General features: G+C 36.5%; 2 protein-coding genes across 6 annotated transcripts in view; one reads left to right on the top strand and one right to left on the bottom strand.

The window, feature by feature from the left end:
• Sin3A (SIN3 transcription regulator family member A) overlaps positions 1 to 19,198 on the bottom strand; it is a 60,209-nt gene extending 41,011 nt beyond the window's left edge. For 2 of the 5 annotated variants that reach the window (XM_085943028.1, XM_085943030.1), the window contains exon 1: positions 14,398 to 14,760. The gene's annotated coding sequence lies outside the window, so the exon portion shown is untranslated. Of the gene's footprint in view, positions 1 to 3,443; positions 3,885 to 14,397; positions 14,761 to 19,019 lie in introns of those variants that run through there. The other 3 variants (XM_085943027.1, XM_085943029.1, XM_085943025.1) reach the window with 2 other exon arrangements.
• Positions 1 to 21,250, top strand: part of D12 (YEATS domain containing 2 homolog D12) — a 440,970-nt gene that overhangs the window by 324,526 nt on the left and 95,194 nt on the right. The window lies entirely within an intron of this gene.

The following is a 21,250-nucleotide window of genomic DNA, read 5'->3' as shown; positions in this document are numbered from 1 at the left end:
GATATTGACAAGATCACTTTCGAAATACAATTGTATTGGTGGATTTAACAAGCAAGTGTTATGGAGCTCCAAATTTGTAGGTCTTGCCACCAAAATTGAGGATTTAGACTTCGAGAAAGAAAAATGCAATTTAATTTCACAACACAAGTGGAGCGCTCTAAAATATTTACATAAGGTAGATACCACGATTTTTAATACATGGAATAGCTTCCGAACTCATATTCGAGTCTACATAATACGTACGTGAGCAATATCATTTTCAAAAATGAACAATATAAATAGCATTTAGGGAAGCCTAATAACCGATAAGAATTTGGAGTCGCGCCTGAAATCAAAAACAACAAGTTGCATACCAAGCATACAGAAACTCTCCAAAGAAATGCAAGGCAGGTCACTGTTCACATTAGTTTTAAGGAATGCGAGAAAATTGTATGTAATCCATATTCTGTAAAAATTTTATCAATTAATTAATTAAATTATAATTAATAATTTCAACAATAAAAACATATATTTACTTTAGTTTTATTCGGGAAATCTTCTTCATTTAATAAGTAAACAATTATAAAATGTAATTAATTCATTTAAATAAATCATATTTATAAAAATATACCTATGTATGGCTCTAGAATTTTTTTTGACCATTGTGCCACTCATATTTGGCTCCTTTGGTCCAAGAGTTTGCCGACCCCTGACTTAAACCATAGCTTGAACAATCGATGGATTAATGAAAATATTTGTCATAATAATCTAGGATCTGAACAATAATAAAGGTTTGATGAAAAGTGTGTTTTATCAGAACATAGAGGGTCCCCTGCCAATTGGTTTGAAATATGGGTAAGATAGCACCACCTAAAAGAATTGGATGTCACAAAAGGAATAAAATTATTATCGATATATTTTATATAGGAAGTAAATATTCGACAAGGATTCCATGACAAAACAGAACAGTGACAAAACAGAACATGACAAAACAAAACAACGATAAATATAACTATGACCTTTCAGGAAAAATATAAATTTAATATTGAAATTGTCCTATCTCTAACATGTTAATAGATTTTTTAATAGCACAGATTTTCAATACGCCAAAATAAATCAAATTATATACCTAAGTTCTGTAATCCTAATCGCTGAAAGCCTCAAATAAACGGGACTTAATTCGGTGTTGCCGGCAAGCTTAGGATATCTCATCTTAATCAATATAAATATAGGTAATATGTTCAAAATGATTGGGTGACTAGGTAAAACGAAATAATGACCTAACCTAAATAAATTCCACAAAAATTAATGTTTCATTTTTCCCCTGGCTGTTCTGTTTTGTCATGTTCCGTTTTGTCCGGTTACCAGAATTAATATTCATCTCACATAATACATATGCTGTATGGTATGTCAATGCCGATGATTATAGAAGAAAGTAAGGTAATGGTAATGTTCAGCCGCATATGTCACCAATATAATCCTAGAGAAGTAGAACAATATGATCATCTCCTGAAAGCTTTTAAATTAGGAGGACAAGCATTAACCAAAGAAATAGGCCACCACATTACCAGCAACGCTTCAAAATCCTAACGTAATCCAAGAGAAACGGTAAAAAGCAATGACCTGCAGTGGATGACTGCAAGCTGGATATATAATATACGTTTTGGTAATCGAGTCATCGATCACGGAGTGCATCTCCTGCATATCATCATAATTTCTAACATTTCAGAACCCGGCCCATGCAAGTACAGTCGAGAGATGACAAGCAGTGCAATGAGCCGGCAACATAGAGAAAGAGATATTCTACAACAAACATCTCACAGTTGAAATTTTATATCGCTATTACATAGCGTAAAGGACAGAAGTAGGGGCTGGCATTATGTATGTGTGTGATAGTATAAAGACTGTAAAGCATTGATAACCATGATAATATAAGTCCACAGACGTAAGACAACCAAATTTCTGAGTGTACCTGTGTACTTATAAGGAGGATCTAAGAATTTCTTTAGACGAAATTTAAAATTTTTCATTTATTGAAAGATTGTTTAATAATCAAAAAAATATTCATATAGGTATACCTACTTAGGTAGTATCATTGCCGTTAAATTGCTCAGATATTTATTTCCAAGTGATTATGAATATTCGAGATACGGTTAGGATTAATGTATAATTTATAAAGGCCATAGGCCACCAATGACAATGGATAACCTGAATAATAAACTTAAAATAATGTATCGAAGAACCTTGTAAAACGCTAGATTTTGAGTGTGATTTGGATGCAGAATTTGATTTTATGCAAATCTTATACTTATGTTGGTGAAGAAAACAGATGCACAGAAAACTAATAAATGAAACTCAGCCGAGATAGGTACATGTACATACTTCTGAATTATCATATTATAAAAGTACATTATTAAAAGTTAAACGATATGAAGTGAGTAACTAAATAAAATAAAGACCACCAAAAGCAAGAGAAGATGGACAAATTGAATCTTGGCCTGCAGCCTGTAAGGTGCTAATAAAATTCAATCGAATTCAATTGAAACAATACGGAAGTCTCGTGAAGCAAAATCAATCGATAGAAATAAGAAAAAAGTATAAGTAACGGATATCGATATCAGCATTGGCGATTTTAGATATGTGGAGGCCCGTGGCACTGGCAATGGCCATGTGAAAAATATGGGTAGTAGGTACCTAATTGACAGTTGACAATTTGAAAGGATTTTTTACATATTGTAGCTTTGACTAATTTGTTACGATTGACTAAAAGATTTTGGTGTTTTCTAATAAAGCAACCATCCCATTTGCATCATGGAAATCCGCCACTGGATGATAACTCTTCCATATTTTTTATAAACAAAATTGATGCAGCAACCTTTCAAAAAGTCTCCTAGTCCAAATGTGGTCCATGACTGACTGACAGGAACCGATATAAAGTTTCCGATCGATTATACCACTTTACGATAAAAATGATCAATAAAAAGTGACACAAATGCAAAATAACGGACTCCCAGAGAGAAGAATTCTAATTTTTACACCAAAAAAGTGTGGCCCAGATAAAAATACGCGGCCGTCAACGGTAAAAACTGGGACCAAAAATATTATATTTACAATCCGAGACGCAGTATATAAAACAACCGACATAGGTACCTACCCACGTAACCTTCAAACACTCAAAATAATACGCGGTGTTGCGATCGTACACATACCTCCCACTGGATTTGATAATGAGAGGAGGCCATCGGCCATCTTGCCACCCAGCCGAACAAATGAACAAAATAAATAACAAGAACGAAGAAAAACAAAACACTATCGCAATGGCTGTCACGATTTTTATTTGAGTAGCGTCTGGCAAAATATTCGCCCGCGTCTATACTGAACTGAGGTGCGACCGAATAACATTGTATTAATTATTTCTAGTTATGTAGTGAGAATGATAACGTAATTTGTTAGATTTTATTTACCTCGGTTGAAGAGGGCGGCCATCCCATTTCGTCGGCCTCCCGCGTAAATTCAGCAATATCTATCTCCGATAAGGAATTTAATTTTCAACAATGCAACACGGGGAAATTATTGAAATACTTATTTAAATCCAACACTATTTATGAACTGATTATCCCATACACTTTCAGTTATAATATTTCCACACGCAATAGTTTTTTTCCTACGCGGGAGAACGTCACGGCTACACGCACAACCACGAATATTTCGACTTCAAACAAATAACACAGAAATACACAATAACGGGAAGAAACCACACTAGAAATACGTGTAAATTAACACCATTGATGCATTTTCATTGTGGCGAAAGCAAAATTAATAGGCATCAATAAATTGTGTATACTGACAGACACGACATTACGTATGCGGTCCCCGACGAAAACAAGTAGCGATCAACATTCAACAACGCAACTTTTTCTGTTCGGAAAGGCCAAACGCGGCAGCCGCAGCTCGCGAAGGAGAACAGACACGCCCCACTGCAGTTGAAATAAATACGCCAGAATAAACGAACCTACGATACGTATGTCTTAGCACTGCAAAGTAATTATTTATTGAAGACTAAACGTATGTCCGATACAGTCTATATATTGGACGCGTGAATCAGAAAAGGATGCTAAATTACAAAATACGTCCTAATTTTATTATGAAACAGGTGGTGATATACAATGTATCAATTGGCACAAGAGAGAAAGAGCTGGAACGGATCGGCAGCCGGGTGTGCATGCGATAGAAAGAGATGTATTATAACGATGCTCACAGGAGTGTTGTCTCTTTTCCTGTGTCACGGTTCGAGAGTGCGGATATTTTTGAACATGTACAGAAAAGCAGGATGTTTGATAATGATAAAAATATATTGTGATAAGATTGTGAAGTATAAACAATCGTGTCTAAAAAGTGTACAAGAAGATAAGACCGTAGTAATTTCAATAAGCAGCATTTGGCGTCTCACATGAAAATATGAATTCCATATTATAGTATTAAATGTATGGAATCGTGAAAATTATGAATGAGAAACAATTTTACGAACATCAATGTAATAATAAATAGTTTTAAGAGTTTAAAGTACCTACAGAGGGTGTACGCCGAAGACAAGCCGTACATATTGTTGGGTAGGTATCTATCTAGTTGAAAACAAAACGAAGATAGACCAAATTGCTGAACCAAAAGCAATTGCCATCAATGGCACTCAAAACGAGCGGGTCAACAAGTATGCATATCTCGGACGAGTTGGTCGCATAACATAACCAGACCGGCATGGAACGCGTTTAATATCTTCAAAAATAACCACTCAAGTCCATCTTTGAAAACTATATAGGTAGGTATTGCATGGATAGGACCTAGGTACCTACTATGCAGCCAGAAAATCAATGTCATGCCATATTATTGCAATTATATTATTGGTTTTAATTTTGATTACACAAAAAATAAGCTTGTCCATTAAATTAGGGAAACAAACTTGCCAAACCAAAACAAAAAAAAAATTACGCCAAAATTCGCGAATCTGTAACATTTTCAGCATTTTAAAATGTTTATAGTAGAATTGGTCAAAAAAATATGTTTGAAACCAAAATAATCACATAAATTCAATGCAATTGACAGACAAAACATAATGGGTACATATTATTTCGTTTATTTTTTTGGCAATCCTACTGATAATTTCCAGATAGGCGTTGCCACAATGACTGCAGTATCCGTAAATTCTACATTAACTGTTTTATAACATTCGATAAATGAGGTTTTATGAAAATGATCTATTATTTATTACTAATAAAAAATCGATATTTCTCTTTTTATTAATGTTTTTATTGTCTAAAAGCGGATAAGTCGGGCCAAAACGTTTAATTTAGGTAGATAGGTATGTTATGAAAATGGCAACATTTAATACCTACATATTTTATCGTCCATGTAATAGGTAGGTATTATAGTAATGCAATCCAATGTAATGAATAAAATGATGCTTCTAACTTTTCATGAAAAGCAGTCAAACTCCAAGTGGCTGGCTACAAACAATTTTTATTTACATACTAAAATGTCATTGTATCCCCGTGAAACACACCATCCACTTATACTTACTATCTATACTTTTAATTTTATTATAATTAAGCCGTCAATTATATTGAGCTTCTTTGAGCTGTTTATTGGCGAATTTACAATCTGCCTGTAAAGTCGCCCAGTGTAATCACCGAACAAAGCTAATAAGCAGGTTGTTAACACTCTGTCGAGAAAAGTTGAAAGCCGGTCAACTTTACACGCTACACTACACGCCGGCGTGTGGGCATACTGCGTCTGCGCAGCTGCGACAGCTCGTAAAGCGTCAATTACATTGAGCTTCTATACGAGCTGTTTGTTGGCGAATTTAAAAGCGGGCGATTCAGTTACTGCGATTTGATGATTACACACAAAACTTTCCATTCGCTGAGAAGCCACAAACCAGTGACTATTTTGACAGAACGTAGTTCGTTTTTTTACCAGGAGGTTGCTACTGCGCAGGCGCAGTAGGCTCGCACGCCGGCGTGTAGCGTGTAAAGTTGACCGGCTTTCAACTTTTCTCGGTAGAATATTTACAACCTGCGTGTTAGCTTGTTCGATGATTACACTGGGCGACTTTACAGGCAGATTATAAATTCGCCAACAAACAGCTCGTAAAGAAGCTCAATGTAATTGACGCTTGAGTGAACGTTCTGCCTTCCTTTTTCTGAGGATACGTCTTGTTTAAATTCGAAAGCATCTCAAATTCGTACACATACTTTAAGCAAATACAGCGGTATAGGATAATCTTCTTAGAACCATAAGTAGACATACATTTTAGTCACAGAAAACAATTCCGATAGGCTACACCCCAATATGCTACATTTTGAAGCAGGGTTTTGAATGTGTGAGTGTCATACGAAAATGAAACACACATAGACGTGCAATAGTGTGTTGCAACCTTCAAATACACCAATACGAAGTACAAGCGTATTCTTGACAAGTGTTTAAGTTTATCCCATATTCTTCCACACTCGAGATCGGTTGACTGTTTACTCCTCCACACCCGTTAGGTACCTATTTCAATTCCCATTAATTCTGTGTTCCCTGATTTTAGCGTATTTTAGCATCAAAATTCTGACGTAGCATACATTATTCATCAACAATAAATTACCTCATATTTCTTATAAAAATATAATTATACGCAATAACCAACTTACTTTCCAAAATAACCATTCATCAAGATTCGTAACCTTATCTTTGTATTATCTAGAACAGTGATTCCCAACAGTGCCCGAGGGCTCAGACAATGCAATGAGGATAATATTCGAAATATAGATCGAGACTCTTCTTATTGGAATCCAAATGGCTGTTTAAGAATAGGTTATTCACATACATTACTTATGTAGGCAAAATTGATAGAAGAAATCCAATGCCACAGATCAGACTAATTAAAATGTCATTCTGTTTTCTTATATTATTAGGTGTTCATTTATAATAACATAATAGCTTTGTTAATAAATAACACAATTACATTTTATGTCCAATTATCTGTCGTGTAATGTAAGTTTCACTGAAAAAAATGTGCTCGCCATTCCATTGTTGGCTATAAATGTGCCCCTGATAAGAATAGGGTTGGGAACCACTGATCTAGGACCTAGGTATTCCGAGTAAATAATTTGTATATAGATGCTTCATATCTATTGTATAAATTAAAAAAAACTGCACATCACATGGTTAGACAAACAGAACTCAAAATTCTAAGAAAAAAAGTCTTGCCCAGGGAATTAATCAGTTCTGTGGGGGAAATGGAACGACTGGCCTCCGGACAATTGGACGCCGCACTGTCGTAGACACGTATACAGAACGTAGACGAGGTATTTTAATTAGTTTCTATATACTACTTAGTAAGTATTTTCAATTCATTTTACTCTTAACACAATGTATTCTTTATCGCAGATTGAGAATTACCATGCATAAAGGCTTTATATAAAATAAAAAAATTCCTTTTTCGTTGGAACTTAAACATATGCACGATTAAATCATTGTTTACGTCTGCATATTTAAATTCCCACCAACTATTAAATCATAATATAATCATTTAAATAATATTGAATATTTTTTTTAAAGTACCTATAAGTACCTAACGTCTAATTATGTTCGAATTCCGTGGCGTCCAGTTGTCCGGTGCCAAATCGTCCTAGACCCGTTCTGTTGGTACTCTTGTCAAAACGCACAAAATCGAATTGTTTCAACGAAGTATCTACACCATTCTTTATAGCTGCCATGCCATTTGACATTTCAGTATATGTAATGCAAACGCGTACACGAATGGTCATCTAAAATTCAGTGATTGGCAACCTTTTCTTTCACATTTTACTAAACAATAAATTTGTATTAAATTCTATACAAAATAAAAAAAATCTTCTATTACCCTAGTATCGAAGACCTCCAATACTTGGTGCTATATTAAAATAACTTTTACGATGAATGTTGCTTGCTCTGGATCAGACCACTCGTTGAAAGAACTTGTAATTTTCATACTAGAACCACATCCACAAGTAGAAGGGCCTTTAATGGTTAGCCAAAAAATAGGTATTGTACCGTAACTAAATTAATCAGAAAACTGCAACATGCCTTGTGCCTTGGGTGGATAGTTTTCGTCCGATTATTGTATTATTTTATATAACAGTATGGAAGCAGAATTTATCCGAATAGATTATAATTATAGTCCCATTTCGCCATAAAATCGATCTTCTTCGATGAAAACCTACCACCAACTTGACACTACATAATTATTATTATCTTCAAGAATAGTGACGATGACTTTCCACCATTCCTCCGCGGAGCTTACTGAACTGCTACTTGTTTCGTCGTAAAATTCCATCACAATTTAAACTAATGAGTCTTTCCCCGTAAATATGGGTTCAATCCGACCAATCTATATATTAGGTTATATTTGGGTTAGTTACACCATTTATAACTCAAGAACGGCTGGACAGATTTTTATAATCTTTGTTTTGTTGGATTTGTCTCCACCCGGAATAGCATAATAACTATTAAAATATCGGATAAATCACGGAAAAAATAAATTATGAAGAAAATTAATTTTCTCATACATTTTGAACAATGAAGAGTGCATTCGAAAATAAAAGAAAATCACAAAAAATTTAAATCCATATACAACGCCATCTCTGATACATGACAGAAACAATAAACAAGAAACACACAAACAAAAGAAAGAATGATAGTCGAAATGTCAAACTGTCAATGGTGTAGTGTGCCCAACATTTCGTGCTTCATGTCAACAGCTCAATTTGCTTGAAAACGATACTCATTGGGATATGACAATCGCTGAAGCAATTGTTTCTACATCTCCAAATCAGATACGCACATTATTTGCTATCATTATTTTGACATGCTTCCCATTGAATCCACCTGAACTGTGAAACAAGTACAAGGATGACATGTCAGAAGACATTTTACATCGAATTCGTGTCAGTTCAGGGAATCCCGATCTCAAGGTGAATGAGGAGATACATAACCAGGCTTTGCTTTTGATCAAATATAATATGTGTTACCTCATGTGCGGCAGTTTGATAGTCAAGTTAGGAATGCCAACACCACATCGTGGAATGAACGACGCTCTCAATCGAGAATTGGAACGTGAACGTGAATATGATCGAGATGCATTGAACCAATCAGTTCGAGTGAATGTACCACTGTTGAACCCCCAACAGAAAGAAGTGTACGATACATTAGTGAAGGCAATTAATGATGAAAATGGTGGCTTATTTTTCCTCGACGCGCCCGGTGGAACTGGGAAGACATTCCTCATGTCATTGATTTTGGCGTGCGAGATCCGAAAATGCTGTAGCAGTTGCTTCTTCTGGGACAACGGCCACGTTACTAGAAGGATGCCGAACGTCTCATTCAAAGTTGAAATTGCCCTTAAACCTGCCAACGACTGAAATACCGACATGCAACATTGCGAAACACTCAGTAATGGCCATAGTTTTGTTAGCAAGTAAAATCATCACCTAGGATGAATGCACAATGGCGCACAAACGCGCATTGAAAGCACTCAATCGAACTATGAAAGATCTGCGCAATGACTCAAGAAGTTTTGGAAGCGTAATGATTCTACTATCTGGCGATTTCCGCCAAACACTACCAGTCATTCCAAGATCGACCGCTGCCGATGAAATAAATTCTTGCCTCAAATCATCGACTCTGTGGTGTTATGTGAAGAAACTTCAGCTGACGACAAACATGCGAGTTGCATTGCTAAACGATCCATTTGCCGAAAATTTCTCCAAGCAATTGCTGACTATCGGTAACGGCCGATGAATCGAACGGATTGATTTCGTTTCCGCTGGATTTTTGCAATTTCGTCTCAACTAAGGACGAATTCATCAATTGTACAATTGTACGTAAAATGTTCATGTGTCGGCAAACCATCTGCTTTGTTCGTTTTTGCACCTGACAACAAAACGAAAAATGTCGTATATCACAAGGTGTTTCAATGAAGGGAATCGACATGAGTGCAACCCATCTATTTCGTTTTCGCTGAATTTTTGCAATTTCGTCTTAAGGCCATGCATTAGTTGAGGCACGGTCTAAAAAGATCGTTGCTAGGCGATGTGCGGATTGCGGGTCGCGGGTGAAAATGACGCCCGTCAAACGAAATATTATTTCTCATATAAATCCAACATACGTCCATTTTATGTTCTGTTTATTATTCTATTAGTATCAATAATAATATATTCATTGACATGTTTGCTTTTTAAAGTAAATGGGTAAAGTTTTTAGTCATCTTTACACGATTTTAGAATTAATTGGCCCGTCGCCATCACGCAGCAAAGTGACATGCGTCCGACTCCACGTTCTCTCAATGAATGGGAAGCAAGTACAAATTTTCTTCGCGCGTACAGTTGAACATTATTTGGCGTTTCACTGATGCGTCACCTTAACTAAGGACGAAGTCATCAACAAAGTGTTACCGAACATCATTGCTAACCACAAAAATCACAATTGGTTGAGTAAACGAGCATTCTTGCGGCAAAGAACAAAGATGTGGATCACTTAAACTTCACAATTCAAAATCAAATCGTTGGTCCACTTCATTCCTTCAAATCTATCGACCGTGTAACAAACGAAGACGAAGCAACCAACTATCCAACTGAATTTTTAAACTCATTGGATCTGCCTGGCTTGCCACCGCACAATTTACAACTGAAGGTTATACGTAGCATGGTCATGTGTCGGCAAACCATCTGCTTTATTCGTTTTCGTACCTGACAACAAAACGAAAAATGTCATATATCACAAGGTGCTTCAATGAACGGAATCGACCAGAGTGCAACCCATCCAGCAAATAGTTTAACAGAAAGTAGTGCAACAATGCTACGCAAATCATTTCATTTCGCTTCAATAAAGCAAATGCCTTGCTGCCACGTGAATTACATTCTTTTTTTTCTTTTGACCATGTCCGATCCTAATAGAATCATATGGGCCTCCACAGAGTGGAGGTTTATATTAACAGCTTTTATTTTTACGAGAAATGGATGTCAGCCACTTGCTCAACGTATTAGAACCATACGCTGACTCATGCACAAATTGAAAAACAATATGTGAACTTGCCAGACTCAGGATTCGAACCTGGGACCCTCGACACTATAGACCAGCGCTTAATCCACGCGGCCATCGTGGGTGTACAGTGTGTACAGTTCAATGTAATTAAAATACTTTTCATTTTAATTTGATTTTTGCACATTTATTGAACTTATTCATTTTGAGTATTCATTTTAACTTAATAAAAAACTGAATTTAATTCAGCTAATAAGTTAACACAAGATTATTGATTCTGAGGCGGTACAAAGTTCGCCGGGTCAGCTAGTTACCAATAGATGAACGCCGTACAATACCGGTTCCTGGATGCGCCCTAAACGTAAGGCCTCAGTGGCAGCGTTTTGAGTGTGCATATTGTATACACTTGTTCAACATGCGCGCCCCGCTCCGCAAAACGCTGTCACTGGGGTATTGTACCCCGTTTACGCGTACATGGATTAAGGCAGCGTTCAGACGGGACACACGAGTGTCCCCTTTATGTTGAGCAACCGGCGTGGCTGAGATTCCGCATTTACACATAACTAAATGGGAGTGTTCAGACGGGGACACTCGTGTGTCGTGCCCAGTACACTTTTTCGTCGGCCGCTACATTCTCAAGCCGCCAATACACTTTTTTTTTATTACCGCAGCCAGTTTTATATTCTAATTTATAACGCGAAATTAGTAAATTAGAACTTATTAGTTCTGGGGAGTCCATAAACATAATACAAAGGCCCCTTTATTCGAATACAAAGGCCTCCTATATTATATCAAGCGCGACACCGGTGTCCCGTCTGAAAGGGGCCTTACTGCTGACAGTACGTATCATCAAGGCCATAACAATATAGTAATAAATCATTTCCTGCCGTAACAAGAGTTTGGTATTTCCCGAGAAAATCTCGAGATTCGGGATTTCCAGAAAAGAATTGTGGAGAATTAATTCCCGAGAAATCGGGAAATTTAAAAAAAACCCTAAAATCTGTGTTTTTATTATTTAATTAATTATGTTAAGACAAACAAAATACAAGTAGGAAAACAAAACTAATTCAAAATATTACTTATTAAAATATAATTAAAAAGAAAAAACAGACTGTCAAACGCTGCGTCTGACAATCGCGAACGCTTTTGAGAAACAAAATTCCCTGATGTTAAATAATTGCGCTTATTTTGACTCGACGTTGGCTTAATTGAATGCCCCGATCAGTCTTTGAATTTGTGTTTTCTGTCCACTTTTTTCATATAGAAAAATGCTTTTTTTCAATTAATATTTGATAAGAAATCCCGAACCTCGAGAAAACATTATGCGGGATTTCCCGAAATTTTAAAAATTTCAATTCTCAAAATTCGGATGGAAAATCTCGAAAATTTTTCGAAATTCCTGAAACCAAACCTAGCCGTACCCATAACGTTACTGTACAAATTGTAAACGCTTTAATATAAATAAAAAGAACAGTGCGTAGTAGGCGGTGACTTTAGTTAGTGTTATCATTAATTTTTGCTTTAAAATATTTGAAAATAGGTCACGTTAACGTTAAACCTTTTTTCCTGTATTACCTAATTTGTTTCAAGGAGTAACCTTTGCAAATTCTCGCTGAGCCCTACGGTTCCGTGGAATCCGATTGGAAACCACTTGCATTATGGAGTAGCAAATAGCTTGAACCAAATAATGTAGTCTTAAATAACAAGTAACACTGGCAGAAAGCGAAAGAGGTAACTAATCAAGCACCTTTTTCGAAGACATTGTCGGGACCTAGGTATATTGGAGATGTATACGCTCCGATTCGAAAGGCGAAGGATAAACGGCGAGCCAATATAATGGGTACATGATGCAAATACCAGTGGCGAAGGGTGGAGGTAGGCTGTTAAGATCCGCCATAAACAGTGCACATTAAACTTTTTCAGACATACATATTTGTTTTCATTGCAATAAGACTACAATTTACAGATAGTGTTAGTTAGTTTTTAAAATTCAATTAAACCCTGAGAAACCAAGCCATAATAGATAATAGTCAAAAAATACATGTCTATATATAAAATATCTAAAATTATGCAATTAAATCATACATAACTTTGAATATTTTATAAATAGAATAATATTTTTTATTTATTATAGTTTGGTTTAGGCAGGGCTTAATGAATTAAAAAAATTAACCAACAATATGTGTAATATGTATTTTTAATCCAATGAAAACAAATAACTATGAATGAAAAAGTGTGCACAATTTTGTCGTATTGCCCAAATTAGACCAAAACTATTATGGTTTCGTTTAGGCTGGGTTTAATTGATTTTTAAAAACTAACTAACACCATCTGTAAATTGTAGTCTTAGTTCAATAAAATCAAATAAATATGACTAAAAAAGTTTAGTGTGCACTATTTATAGCGAATCTTAACAGCCTACCTCAACCCTTCGCCACTGGCAAATACTGAGTATAGCCGTGTCCTAAAGACAAATTCTATGAGGATATTGAATGATGTACTTTGTTATATTCTTATAAAATTTGCCAGCCGTAGAAATATATATAGGCATCGCTTAATACTTTTCTTATATAAATAATATGGCAGCAAATATTTGTAAACAGGGACGTTTAATCAGTTACAGCGATTTTATAATACCTATTATGTTATACAATGTACTTTATATTTATTAAAATTTCGTACTTCTTCACTTCCAAAATATAACAATCTTTATAAAATCGTATTTGTACCGTACCCCGCCTGCGGCGTTTTTCGCATGTCGTGAGTGTTTTCAATTTGACGAAGTGTTCGATAATTGAAATTATATTGGGGAGACGGATTACGTCGGTATTTTGTTTTACAAGTGAATCTACGCAGTCACGTGATTCGCGGGGTGGCTGACCAATCACGGGCCGATCAGAACAAAGAGACCTTGAGATCAATCGAGCGCATCTGAAATGACAGCTTCTTGTTGACTATAAAATAATAATAATGCCAATGCAATATCTTTCACCTAAACATAGCATACAATGATAAAATATGCAGCCAGCCATCAGAGCAGCCTCTTTGCCACTTAAATGGAAGTTATAATGGGCGATGAAGTAATACGATGTGTTTATAAATTGCTTGAAAGTAGTACGTCAGCACCCCACACACACATGTATTCATACAATCATGCAGAGCACCGACATTGTTTACTATATCCAAGATGGCGATAACGGGCGAGGCGCGGGCATCGATTCTGAAATGACTCATGACACGTTATTTTTTTACAGCTGTGATTTTCAGGAATCCTTACGCATTCCGTTGCAATCCCGTGAAATATCTGCCCGCACCTCGCTTTTCAGTGTTATTTTTCTTTTGAAAGAAATCATAGCTTACGCCTGTCTGTGTGGCGAGAGATCGGCTTTCCAAAAATACCGCGGTGAAGCCGAGGGGCAATGGCGGCCGAGGCGATTTCTCCTCCATTTCCCACCATTACGTAATAACTTTTTCAGTATCACACAGCGCGAACGGCGAGATGATTGTCCCACAGGAAGATAGCGTTGATAACGATGCATCATGATGTCGATAACACAGTGTGGCACAGCCGCCGAAGCACGCGAAGCGATCGCAACACGGACACAGGGTGCGGGTACGATCAGACAACGACAGCGCGGCGGCCATTTTGGATAGTAGCGTAGCGACATGTAAAATAATATAACGACCGGAGCAAACTGCTGCGCTCGCTACGCCTAGGCCACTGATGAAAAGGAGTCAAATTCGTATAGCGGCAGACTGCGGGTATTCGACATGGCAACACGGCGCCATCGCGAGAACACGCATACATAGGTAAATACATAAACGAGCGACACACACACACTTCAGTGGCCGTACCTTCAATTCTCACCGGGAGCAAATCCAATGAGCGACGTTGCCACTTCGGCGAGGATATTTTAATTTTAGAGCGCGAAAAACGAATTCCCCGAATCTTATAAGTCATATTTTCATAGAAATCCCTAATTTTCTGGTAAATTAGGTATGAATATCTGACATTGTATCGTATTAACACGAAAAAACTACTTATATTTTTACAAACGAAACTAGTTCATCTGAATTATCAAAACAAATATTCATAAACTGTGGAGAAAACCGCATGTATATTAATTAGGTTACAGGATTACTAATTAAATTGTATATCAATCACTTTGTAAAGTCACAGAATAAACGATATAGGTACTATATTATCGTGTCGAATGAATGTATTATTATTTATATATTATATTATTGCAACGAAGAAGTCACGACAAAAGTAGTCTCGCCAACGTTGCACAAGAAAAATATCACGGAACTCCGTTCCCATCTTCAGGCGGGAAAACCAAAAGCATTCAAATTTTGATTTTGCTTTCTTTTCCATGTGACAACAGGTCCATGATAATAGGTGCCTGACATCACAGGCATCTTCAAACATGTTCTGAGTAATATTAAGATATGTACATTCAGAGATGTATGCACTGCAGGTCAAATCTTGATTTAACTATTCCAACGGATGAAAGCTCATGATGGAAATCTATTTTGGAGGGTTTGAGCGCATAAAAAGCTGCATATGTAGGTACTTCGGGCATATAATGATAAGTATGATTTACTCCAACTCATAATGCAAGGGAAGGTAGACGGCAGCAGAAGCGTAGATCGACGGAGATTCCCATGGCTACGGAACCTCCGTAAGTGGCTCAATATTCAATTTTTGGGGGATCTGTTACAACTGGTCGCGAATATAGACGAAGATAATATTATAAGACAGAAAAGAATATTTTAAAGATAAGACCTTTTGTTCCGCACATATACCTACCTATCTACATACATATTGAACAAAACATCCAACGAAAAACACCAATATTATTTGTTTACTGCAGCAGTACAAATGATTGGAAGCCAGATCTTTAAATACGGTATCTTCCACATTTCGGCGGCCTTATTATGTTATTGGTTGTGAATATGCCGTAGACACGTAAATAGCACTGGATCGCCACCATGACTGTTCGTTTGCCCCAAATAAAATAAACGCGGTGTGATCTGCCAGTTGTCTTGTCAAAAAATAAACAAGACAGCCCGCTTTCCGGGGTAAAGAGAATCTACAGTCTACGATAAAATATACCAACATATTGTGTAAATATTATATTGACCGGATAGCCAAGATAAAATACCGGCATATTATTTAATACATATTATTATATAAATTCAACAGACACAAAAAGAGACGGGACCGTTTTATTTTATGATAACGTGGGATTTCATCACAACTTTTCACAAAAATATAATAATGGCCTTGCCTCTTGGGATGAAACACGGAAGTCGCTCAATAGTGTACGAAAATAAAGGGTTGTTCGCGTAGAATTTTAGATATCCAGTTCAGTATATTATATAGGTACTAGAGGAAACTAAAAATATTACTTACAATTTAATAAATTAAGTAGGTACATACTGTACATCCGAATATTCATAATATGTCAAAGAAGACATCGCGTTGTTCATTCTCCAGTATTTTTGTCGCAGTGGGAGAAACTCAGCAAGCATGTTTATTCTGGGATAATATTATTATTTCATTTGCATTTTCCAACCTCTGTGATGACTAGCTTAATAATAAAATAACCAATAAACTATTTACACCTGGAAAGCACCTAGGTATATATAATTAAAATAATTTACGAATGAATAAAAACAAAATAGTTCAGTGAATTTCCCTAGAACTTTTTTAAATGAATCTTTAAATTGACAATCAACAGTGAAACCTTGACCCTGGTAAAACTGAATACCTATCTCATCACCACTCGTTTACGGAGAAATAGTTACAGATTTATATTAAATCTATGGTTACAGAATATGTATTACCGGCGCTGAATTCAGGCGGTTACAGAACAAGTAGGTATACCTAATCATTCGTTGAATAAATTACATCACGGAATCAGGAAGAGCAAAAATGCTTCTGATAAATAGGTATGATGACATTAACTCACACATAGGTATACCTATATTTGGGACAGATCAAAGAATCGTAAAAAAAACATGTAGATAGGATGTTATTATTCAATTTAAGTTCTAAATTCAAACTGCAGGAAGAGACAGTGGCGTTAATAATATTGTAGCATCAATACGATTAGTAATAATAATTATTGTCGCCGCGCGGTCCAGGAGAGCACGAATTTATTGTTATACACATCGCAGCACAGATATCGCCTCACAATGTTGTGTATGATAGAAGATCGCGCTACTAGTCTGGACCTTTGCTTTCACTGCAATATTCGCGGACAGGTTCGAATGTAGGTTATAATACGGCCGGGCGACGATAGCGATACGTGAGACAAAATAATGTTTTTGTTAAAATTATTGTATAATTATACCTCTGATACTAGACGACAAAAATAATAAGCTCCTGTCAATGCGAAATAAAACTTACGAAACTCACAAATCTACAAGCAAATAAACAGTGTTTATAAACTGAAATGTTACACAAAGTTGGACTTCAAATTTAAGCTAATTCAACAGTCATAATCAATACGAAAGTCGAAACACGGCATCGTGCAGTTTACACTAATATGATATGCCAGTAAATGCAACCGGCATACTAAAACCTGATCATATTTTATAATGCTTGGTCACACCAATATTTAGACAAGTTTTCAGTGGACAAAAAGACAATTTCAAAACTTTCCCATCTCCCAAAAGATTAGTGTAAACGTAAACAAAAGTTGCTGTCTGCAGTATACCATATATTAGGTAACGCTAGGTTAGGTTGGTTATCGTATCATTTTAAATGCACAATTCTCTGAATCGATTTGTGACGGTTTTCTTCTCTGACCTTTTTACGTGAGAAAACAATGAGCCATACTACTTCATTCCAATATCAACATGATAGGTAATTAATGTGCATACGTTCCAGAAGCAACAATTTAAAAATGTTTTAAAGAATACAACGATAATCTAATATAAACGTCATCATAAATCAATGAAAATTACGGCAGCCTAATTATTGTTATGAAGAAATATTCATTTGTTTTTGACGCCCTTTTATTGAAACGCCGGTACGCCCCTGGTTGTGGGTAGCGCGGCAACGGCGCAAAATCGAGAACGGTCGTCCGCCATTGGTCGACGGCGAAATCGATAGACAAACAACAAGAGGCATTGCGCAAACCGAGCGATTCTCGACCTTAACGACAAGACGTTTTAGGGGCTACGCTCCGAACCAATAATAAAAGAAACAGACCCGTAACGTAGGCGAGCAATACTGCCGCTTCTCGCCGTAATCCGTATGCCCAGAATGGATAAACAAACTTTTATGCCAATGTTAAATCGAAAAGGATATGACGGAGCCGTTTGGAAGGCAGGTGAATAGGCGAATATTTGATTATCACATCACAAATGTCACTTTTAATGATATCAACATCAGAATAAGCGTAGAAACTAATTAGCGAACATACTGCGGGCGAAAAGAAGCCGCCGACAGAGAAAATTTCCGGCCCTATTTTGAAAACAAAGCATTTTTTAGAGTAGGTACATCTTCGTTATCAAGGCAAAATAATTTTGCCGCCTAGTAAAAAATAGCTGGAAAATATTGTGAAACGCTAAGAATTTAGACAATCTGAAATCATACAATGATGTGACACGCGTTGCCAAGTCTGAGCGGCCGAATTTTATCACAACGTACGAGCAACGTCGCAACAGGAGCGACTTCAAAATAAAAATAACCAGATAAAACAATTTGGAAAACACGATATTAGATTAATTTTAACAACACTGCAGGAAAAGACCAAGATTTCTTGTGAAAAATCGAAGTTTGATTTTTTTAGCACGTTACGTAGGCACGGGAATCGGAATTTTGATCGAATTTTACGGAATTTCTATTTAAACACTCGATATAGGCACTGTAGCTAATAAATTATGATATTTTCACTGAAATTTAAGGCGAGAGATGACTTAGCAAACAGACTGCGAATATGCAATCTGTCAATAATGGTGAAACTTACCTGCAAATATGATAAAATTGTACTCGCTGGGACACAATTCACTAATGTAGCACAGGCTCTGCAATATCTTGAAGATAAAACGATTTAAATGGATTGTTTAAATTCCTATATTGTTGTACTGAAATGTTACACATTTTCCGCACAAAACGTCCTTCTCGGCAGCTGACCGAACCAGAACTGACGAATTTCCGAATGTTGCCGAAGATATTCCGGACGAGTCTATTTTTAATAACATTTTTGTTGGCAGGTACCATTCCATTTTGTTGTGTTTTGGCATTAATTATTAGTTTCAACTCAAAATACTAACACGTGATGCATATCAATCATTTTATTCTCGAAATACATAAATAATCAATATTGAGCCTAAGTATTTCGATATTTATTTTATTCGCTCCATCCATTGTCATATTATTTCAAATAATAGACTCACCCATCGTTCCGCTTATTAACCGGAAGCTTTATAATGGGACACGTTCATAGCAAGTACGCAAGTTCTGTTTTTAGTATGTTCATAAATACATTTTGTTCTTTATTTTTTAATCTTTTATAAATAATATTGGTAAACGGTGTGCAGATTGAAAGCAAAACATTCGAAGATATCTTAATATTATTATGGGAATAATCTTTACCTTTATTCATAATAATATTCTAAAATCCAATATTCGTATCATTAAATAGGTTGGTACCTATATATTATTAATTACAACGCTTTTTAAATCTAAAATTAGCTTCGTAAAATGATATTTTTAAGAGATACCTACCATAATTATTTCTTTAAGAGTAATTAGTCGGATAAATTAATAGGTAGGTAGTAGTACCTATTTAATTTAGCGCAGTAGGTACCTAGGCCGTAATCTTATACCTATTTTCGTGAGAATGAATGGTAAAGGAAATTATCTACTTTGCCTTCAAAGGTAGGTTAACTAATTAGTTAAGTTGAGGTTACAAAATAACAATGAAAGTTTTAAAAATCATAGTCGATCACAATCATTTCCAAAAATCGCTATCTTGCTTTTTTTCTCGTCAGTCACATTTAGACATTCTGAAGTAGGTATCTAGGTATATCTGCATGACTTCTTGAGTGTTTTGTTTGCCCATCTCTCCCAAGAACAGCTCTGGCCCAAGGCAATCGGTACCAATCTATTTCCCAGGGGGCGAGTACCCACCAGGATCCCTTCTTCTTCCATAAGCTGTATAGGTAGTAGGTAGGTATATTGTTTCCTGATTATTCGCTGTTACGTTATTCTGTTCAACCTTAATATTTTTTCAATCCAATTTTCCTTAAGGACAGCTGTTTTTCTATCGTCGGTACCTAGGGGCGGCAGGTTATATAAAAGTATGGTGAAGCAGGCAAGTATGGGGAAACAGTATGGCGAGGCAGGCTGGTAATCAATTTGCGGCAAAATTTCCACGTTAACATTATATTATATGGGTACGTTATAATGACCAAAGTAAATCCTCCGTGATGCCCTGCATTTTTTTTTATCGCGTAGCTATATCTCGTAAGTTGTCGGCTATTGTTGGCCGGCTTCATTCTGTTATATGTGAAAGCCGATGCCTCGCCCCTCTTTTTATTTAATAAATCTATGGTCGGTACCCATGAGTAGGTACCTAGCTACCACTGGATCATCGGATTCGTCCAGGGATCATCATAAGTGGGCTCGCACATCAGAACTCGCCGCATGCGTCTTACGACGAATTCGTCGATGTGACGTCATCGTAAACCAAGAAACAAACGTTATCAAATGGAGCTTCGCAGATTGGCCGATGCAACTGCGACTCTGCGACCCTGCGACATGCCTCGAGTTGCATTGGCCAAAGCCTGCATGTCGATCTCGAAAAATGTCGATTCCGCACATGTGCACAGCCTGCGGCCATCGGCCATTTCTGTCTCTGTCTCTGTCTACACTGTCATTGCTCGCTCATCGCTGGTCACCGCGTTTGACGTTTGTTCATACAATCAACACAATAAAAATGGCAGACGAGAGACTTCTCCTTTTTCGCGTTTGACGTTAATTACAACTAAGCAGATGTGCGAGGTTGTAGCATGCAACATTCGCCGGCAGTCTCAGAAGTTAGAAGTTTTGATTTATGGCCGTCAGGCACACAAGGCGAGTTGTGATGTGCGAGCCGGCTAAAGATTATTTAGGTACCTACGAGATCTTTGATTTCAAATATAGATAATGAACACGAATTTATGGCCCCCACTACTGCCAATATTCTCAGAATAG

This window comes from Rhyacophila brunnea, unplaced genomic scaffold, assembly GCF_057557595.1.
Source record: "Rhyacophila brunnea isolate RB1 unplaced genomic scaffold, BYU_Rbru_1.0 scaffold_15, whole genome shotgun sequence".
NCBI classification, from domain to species: domain Eukaryota; kingdom Metazoa; phylum Arthropoda; class Insecta; order Trichoptera; family Rhyacophilidae; genus Rhyacophila; species Rhyacophila brunnea.
This window is presented reverse-complemented; position numbering and strand designations above follow the sequence as displayed.